This window comes from Belonocnema kinseyi, chromosome 7 (assembly GCF_010883055.1).
Source record: "Belonocnema kinseyi isolate 2016_QV_RU_SX_M_011 chromosome 7, B_treatae_v1, whole genome shotgun sequence".
Lineage (NCBI taxonomy): Eukaryota > Metazoa > Arthropoda > Insecta > Hymenoptera > Cynipidae > Belonocnema > Belonocnema kinseyi.
The window spans coordinates 89,404,060-89,412,102 of record NC_046663.1 but is presented as its reverse complement, the minus strand read 5'-3'; the positions used below and the strand labels follow the sequence as shown (position 1 = coordinate 89,412,102).

At 28.1% G+C, this 8,043-nt stretch overlaps 1 protein-coding gene across 7 annotated transcripts in view; it reads right to left on the bottom strand.

Moving 5' to 3' along the window:
- Window positions 1–6,093, bottom strand: part of LOC117176022 — a 95,987-nt gene extending 89,894 nt beyond the window's left edge. For all 7 annotated transcript variants that reach the window (XM_033365979.1, XM_033365981.1, XM_033365980.1 and 4 more), the window contains exon 1: window positions 5,809–6,093. The gene's annotated coding sequence lies outside the window, so the exon portion shown is untranslated. The remainder of the gene's footprint in view (window positions 1–5,808) is intronic.
- Between the last annotated feature and the right edge of the window lie 1,950 nt (window positions 6,094–8,043).

Below are 8,043 nucleotides of genomic sequence, written 5' to 3'. Positions count from 1 at the left end.
ACCGTTCTCGCCCTACTCCCCTGAGAAACTGCTGAGAACGATTTCTCAATAAAAAAACTGATTAAAAACCAGTTGAATTCAACGCAAAAAGACGAATTTTTAACAAAGTAGTTGAATTCTCAATCACATAGATAAATTTTGAACGAACAAGATTGATTTTCTAAGCAAATAGACAAATCTTTAACAAAATATCAAAAAAATTTAGCAAGTGTCGAATGTTTTAGAAGACGGCTTAATTCTAAACAGGAAAACAAGAATTTCCAATCAGAAAGTTAATTTTCAATCAAGAAAGGTAAATTTGTAACCAAAAATGAAGTCTGTACATTCTCAGTTTAAGAAAGTAATTTATTTAACACAGCAGAATTTCAAAAAGTTGAATTCAATTTGAAAACACAAATTTTTGACAAAATATATGAATTTTCTACCTAATAGTTGTATTTTAAAGTTATAAAGATACATTTTTTAATCAAAAATTGCAAGCTACATATTTACAGATAAAAAATTATTTTTTAACCAAAGAAAAGAAATTAAATGGATCTTAAGCTAAAAAGGATCAGTTTTCAAAACAAATAAATAATTAAAATGCAGTTTAAAATAATTAATTTTCAACCAAAAATCGAACGAATTTTCAAGAAAATAGTTCAATTTTCTACCAGACATGATTCTTTAAAAAAAGAAGCATTTTGAAAGAAGTATTTCAACTTTATAGCAATTGGTTGTATATCTTAAGAAAAGAGATAACTTATTTATAAAATAGTTTCACTAAAAAAAAAGTTCGATTTTCAATCAAAAAGTATATTTTGAAACCAAACGAGTTCTCGTGGGGTGAAAATTAAACTATTTGGTTAAGCATTCGTTTTTTTATTTAAAATCAATTTTTGATCTGAAAATTTAACTGTTTAGTGGAAAAATCAACTGCTTGGTTAAAAATGTAAGTATCTAGGCTGACTTAAAATGTGTTATGTTCACTAAATTTCTGTATTCGTGGTTGAAAATTCCACTTCTTGATAAAAAATTTATGTATTTTGTTGATAATTCGTGTTTTTTTAGTAGAAAATTAATTTGTTTAGTGATTAGTTCAATTACTGGCTTGAAAATTCAACTATGTTGTAGAAAGATTCTCTTTTTGAAATGAAAGTTTAACATTTGGATGAAATTTTTTGTTTGAAATTGAAACTACTTGATTAAAAACGTTTCAACTGGTTTTGATCTAAATCAAAATTCCTCTGTTGGTTAAAATATCAACTACTACATTTTTATGTTGAGAATTCATCTTTTTTGGTTCAAAATTCAACTATACTTGGTTAAAAGGTAAACTACTTTGTTAATTCATAATAAAAAGAAAGATTTTACCAAAACCTAACCCAACCAAAGCATCTTACATTGTTTCTGATAACCCATTTATAAATTGATGAACACAAAATAGACAGTAAAAATTATGTAAGGTGGGGCCGGGGATTAAAAACTTACTGACCCTCACAAAAGGGGATACGTTGTTCAATAATCCAGAAAAAAACTTTGCGCAATTTATACACGATTACCAGATACGGGTTTTGAATTCCCACAATACGAAATGAAATATTCAGAAATTAATAATAAATTCTATAACACGGATGCTTATAACTTCTTCGTAGGTATTTTCTTTAATTATCACAAATGTCACTTAAGAAACAAGATTGTTGGACACGAAACAATAAAAGACGGTCCGGCCAGCACGGCGTGCAATTTTTATGGCGGGAAGTAGTATAGAAATAGAAAAGCAATTATTATTTTACCAGAAATGTTTTCTAACAATAAATCCGCACTCGGTTTATTGCATTTTAATGTAATTACGGAATTACCATAAGCGGAGGTTACGCAAGAGGTGGTGGGGCTGAAAAAACATTTACAACCAGGGGGAGTTCTAAAAAACACCCTTTTTTATAAGTGCAAGAAAGGGAATATTGACAAATGAATTAGTTTGTCACCGATAGAATAACTAAAAAATTTATTTACTTTAGAAAATTGTAACGGTGACAAAGTTGGGTAGTAAACAATTACTTGTAAAAAAGTTACTGAAAAGTTATATTATTTGTAACTTTTAGGGTTTACTTCGTTAACATTTTGAAAAGTATCTTGTAACGTATTTTAGTTACGATTTATGCAATAACTTGGAACCTTAATCTCCGCTACTTTAAAGTTACTTTGTGTGTTTTTTATGTAATAGCTCCTATTATGAAAGGTTTGAAGGTCAGTTATGAGTAGATAATTAATGTCTTTTGGTTGAGAATTTACCTCTTTTTCTTTTAATGCATCTTTTTTAATTGAAAGTTAACTACTATGTTAAAAATCCAGTTGTTTGGTTGAATATTCATAATATCATTTATAAATTCATCTCGTTGGTTGAAAATTAAAAAATTTTATTTCAATTATTTTTATACAAAATTAAACTATTTACTTGGAAATTAACTATTTTTGTTAATTTTATTCTTTTCTTTAATTCATTTTTTCCCCCGAAAATGAAGTATTTGCATGAACGTTGAACTACTTTGTTAAAAACTCAGTTGTTTGGCTGACGATTTGTGCTTTTAGTTTCAAATTTATCTCTTTCGTTAGAAATTGATTCATTTTGTTTCAAATTCGTCTTTTTTCGTAGAAAATTAAACTATTTATTTCAAAGTTAACTTTTTTGATGCAAATATCACTCTTTTGTTGATATCTCGTCTTTTCTGATTAAAAATTAAGTACATAATTGCTTGAAAGTAAAACAACTTTGTTAAAAATTCAGTTGTTTGGTAAAAAATTTGTCATTTTTGTTAAAAATTCCTATCTTTGGCTAAAAACTTAACTATTTTGTTTCAAACGTGCTGTTTTTTTTCTGGCAGAAAATTCAACTATTTTGTTGAAAGTTTAACTCTTTTTTTTGGAATTCATCTTTATGGTTTGAAAATGGTAGAAAATTCAACTATTCGGTTAAAAAGTAACTTTTCTCTTGAAAATTAAAATTTTTCATATGAAAATTCAATCATTTAATTGAAAAATCATGTATTTTATTAAATATTTAACTATTTTCGTAGAAAGTCATAATATTTAGTTGAAAAGTAACTTTTTGTCTTGCAAATTCATCCTTTTTAGCTGGGAAATTCAACGCTTTTGTAGAACATTTGTCTTTTTGGCTTAAAAATTAAACTATTTATAGGAAATTCTTTTTATTTATTGATTTAAAATTCGGCTTCTCCATTCCAATATTCAACTCCGCTGGTCAAAAAATCACTTTTTTTTAGTTGAAAAGTAAACTATTTTCGTAGAAAAGTCACCTAATTTTGTTGAGGATTCAGCTATTTTGTGGAAAAATCGTCTTTTTTTATTAAATGCATCTGTGCTTAATTTCAAATTAAATACTTTTTTGGTAGAAATAATATACGCTAAGACATTTTCCTTGAGAACTTATCTATTTTCATTGAAAATTCATTTATTTTGTTAAAAAAACAACTATTATAGTAGAAGTTTCAACTCTTTCCTCGTAGATTCATTATTTTTGTTGAAAATTTATCTCTTCTGGTTGAAAATTTTACTATTTTCTCTCAAATTTTTTCCTGTAGAAAATTTAAATACTTTGTAGAATATTTAACAATTTGGTAGAAATTCAACTTTGTTTCGAAATTAATATCGAAAATTCATGCATTTTGGTAAAAATGAGTATTCTTTTTGGTTTAAAAATTAATTTCTTCCGGTAAAAAATTTCATCTTTTTTGGGTTAAAATAAAACGGCTTTGTTCTAAAACCTGACTGAAACCATTTCTTGTTTAAAGCATTTTTCTAATTTAAAGCGTTTCAAATCAGTTTCTCAATTCGAATCTTATTCTAAATTTATATTGTATTTCACTTACCGAATGATATTGTGTATTTTGACTTAATTTACCTAATCCTTATTTATTTTAAAATCAAGATTTCATTAATCACCACTTTAGTTATGATGATTTTTAAATTATAAAATTAAGGAAGTGAAAAAGTAGGTATTTAGTAAGACAACTTGAATTCATAGAAATTGCTATTTAGAGGAAAATATAAATCCACATTAAATAAAAATGTTATGCATAAATAAATAATTATTAAATAAATAAAATATTGTTTACTTAAATTTCTAAGAGAATATTAATTATGAAGACGGAATCGTCTGACTGCTAAAGAAAAATATCAATTGACTTATTTACTGTGGCTGATTATCATTCTTCGTTGAAGATTTCTTTTATTTCAGTAACTTTCATTGATCGCAATCGTGAAAGGAGAATTCACGCGTGAGAAATATTTATGTAACGATCATCCTCGCAAGAATCATTGCAAATCTGCTGACAGATATAGCAGTCTTTTTTATTGTGATGCGCAATTTTCCTCGTTATCTTCAAGGATCAAAATTCAGTGAATAATAAAATTTGTTTTCGTAACTCTGTTGTCATCGAGGTTTTCATTTGACTCTTTTTCCTATTTTTAGATTTCCATTACATTTTCATTATGCTAACATTATATTTCAGAGTAAAAAAATTCCCCTTGATATATAAATAAATAAAAATATTAAAAAATGAATTTCTACGAAAATACTGGGTACGAGCAAAATCAATTCTAAAGTAGCAACTTTTCTTTAAAAATGTTTAAAAATCTAAATGGAGCTGCAAGTACTGCCTTTTTTCCTTTTTCTGCTTTTTAACGTTTTTACAAGTGATTCTAGAATTTATGTCCCAGAAAATTCCTGCGAAATAGAACTACAGTTTTTTAGAAAAAAAATAAAGTGAAACTTATCTAGTCATTTTGTGCCAAAAAAGTGCAAGTTATGTTAAAGGTAACTTATTGAAACTTAATTTTTAAAACTACAAATTCAACCACTTCATTTTTGGTTGAGAAAAGCAGTCTTTTTTACTCGAAACTTAATCTTTTTTTATTGAAAATGAATTTTTTATTAAAAATTCTTTTTGGATGGAAAATGAACCTTTTTTGTTAGAAATGCATTTATTTGGTTGAGGATTCAACTATTTTGTTAAAAATGCGTAGGCCCTTTGACAAATAAACATTTTAGGGAGAACAGAGGGGTCAAAACGTAGCCCAAAATTGATAACGTCGTTTATTGACCCTGATTGAAAAAATTGTTCATATTCATTTAAATGACATTGATAATTTAAGTAATATGTGAGCTATGTTAATGACTTCTAAAGATCAGCTCTAAATGAAGAAGCAAAGCTTATTATTATGAGACTCGTAATTTAAGTATTTCCTGTAGTGTATTTACTGTATGTATACATGCAATACACTTGTTCGAGGACACGTGGACTTTGGAAAAACAGTGAATACTAAAGGTACAGGAAATGTCAGATGATAGTGATTTAATTTGTTTCAGTGGGAAACCATGAAGACGTTTTTCAGTAATGTAACTAAATGCCAGAAAATCTAATTCTGTATTAAAATAAATTCTCAAGTTCCTATCACGTGAAACTTGAATGTAAAAATCAAATATGCAGTATCAAGTGGTTTCACTTTGAATCAGATGGCATTTTAATCAGAGAAAGACTTGTTTATTATAACATGCATTAAATCAGTGAAAAAGTAGTGAGAAAATAATACAAAAATCAACAGAAATTGTTTACCAAAATAATTGTTTTAAGGAAATGTATGTTAGTAATAACAAACGTATTACAAGGAAATCTTGCCTCACTCAGTAATGATCCGAAAAGAGAAATTACTGACTTCTTTAGTTTGAATTTATTTATTTTCGATACGTGTATGGAATTTTGGAACAATTGGAAAAAATGAAGTTTTTGAGAATTGTGAAGATATTACCCAAAGGAGGAGGATGTGATGTCTGCGCGTTTTTTTGTAATCCTTGTTAGGTCTTCACAAGTATCACCATCACCAGCCCGAGTTTCGCGAAAAGTACACACGTTTTTTCCTAATTATTTGGTAGCAACCGGAGAACCTAAGACGCGGCCATTTTGGTAGCAGCTGGCCGAAGGTTCTGCACGCGTTTCACTGATTTTCCACGACTTGAACGACTGCGGTTAAAACGTGACGGGCAACAGTCCCATACTGAATTGAAGACTTTGAACAAGATTCGAAAAGACTCGGTGTGGTTCGGGTCGAGTCGGCTTGCTGGCATTGCAAAGTTACCTGGAGCGAAGACTTGCTTTCCTCCCACCTTCTTACGTATATCTCTCTTTTTTATGTGGCCCTCTCTCTCGTGAGCTATCTCCCCTCTTGGTGGTTTTAATGCTATCCTCGGGCCCAATACAACTTTCCACACAACAAGAATAAGATTCTTCCAAGCCGAAGACAAACATGGATGCAGTGAGGAATTTTAATTTTAGTGAGATTTTTTGTTGGATGGTATTATATTTTGTTAAATTGTTTGTATTTTCTTAGGCGTTGATAACTCGACTGATTGAGAGTGTACCTATTTCTGCGATCAAGTTTTTTTTTCAGGAGATTTGAATGCCTTCAGAAGACTTTAGTAGCTTTTAGTAACTTTAAGATTTGACGGACTGTCCATCCAGAGAAAACAAGGAATTGAATAAAATTCTATGTACTTAGGGAAAATTAAATCAAAAGCTATCAAAAAGTGGAATATCAATATTATGAACTCTATCAAATTGAATCAATTGAATTTCATGAATGAAACTCTGTCAGCAGATTTGAAAAAAAATTCTATCTAATTGAGTCAAACGAATTTCATGGATAAAAATCTATTGACACATTTGATAGACATTTTTCCTATGTTTCTTAATGCCGGTAATTTCTATGAAGTTCTATTCGCAACGAAACCTTAAATTTTTCCACCAACAGCATTTTATGGAAATTCTATCAAATCTTAAGGAACCGTACTTAAACTACGAAACAGTTCAAGGGGAGGGGGATCGAGATAGTTTTTAACGATTTGTTACGATAGGGAGATGGAGTCCTTCATTGATGACGTAATAATAATATTTTGTTGCTGATAAATCAACTGAAATCTATTTTGGATGAAAATTTAACTCTTTTTATAAAAATTTGTCTTTTTTATTTAAAAATTCGCCTTATTGAAAAATTCGCCTAGTTGAAAATTTAATAATCTTCTTAATATGTCATACTTTTTGTTCAAAAATTCGACTATTTACCAGAAAATTAACTTATTGCTTACAATTATTATTTTGATGTTGGAAAGTGAACTCTAATCTTCTTTATATGAAAATTTAATTATTTTTTCAAAGTTTTTTTTTAAAATTGTTTTATCTTCCTTGAATAAAAAGGCTAATTGTTTGGTTGAAAATTGAACTCTTTTTAGCAGAAATCACATCTTTCTTGGATAAAAATGCAAGGCAGTGGCTTAAAATTAAACAATTTTGTTGAAAAATCATGTTGAAAAGAGAACTGAAATCTTTTCTGGATGAAAACTCAACTATTTTGTTGAAATTTTTTTTTAAATTAAAAATTGATCGGGATAAGATTTGATAGAGTTTTAATAAAAAACAGTTGATAAAAAAAGTTTAAGATTTTACAACAAATAGAATTTCATAGAAATTTTCAAAATTTAGAGACAAAGGATTAGACAAAATTCTGAGATGGGATTAGATTAATATCTATTAATATATTATTAAATGTATAGAAATTACTGAGAGACTGTCCTCTTTTGTTTTCATTGAAATCAATAGCAATACAGAAATATATAAAGGAAATTCTTAAAATTACAGATACAGAAAATGGATTATAAATCATTGATTCGCTAACTACGTGACAAAAATCCTCGCGTTTTTTTATGTTAATGGAATATCTGAGAGGAAATTATTCTGTGGTACGGAAAGTTTGGAGATTGTCGTATTCAGTTTGGAATAGTTAAAGTTTTGAAGATTAAGAAATTTGAAAAGCTGCTGACATGAGTTATATAGAAGTGTTAACGCTAAATGAATTATGTTGGATTTGGTAGTTTTAAATAAAAGCTTCCAAATCGATAAACATTGAAGTTGGAAGACTTTCATTGATTTTGAAAGCACAGCGTAAGAAAATCTTAAACTTAGGAAGGATTGAAGGGTATGAGTGCATTCA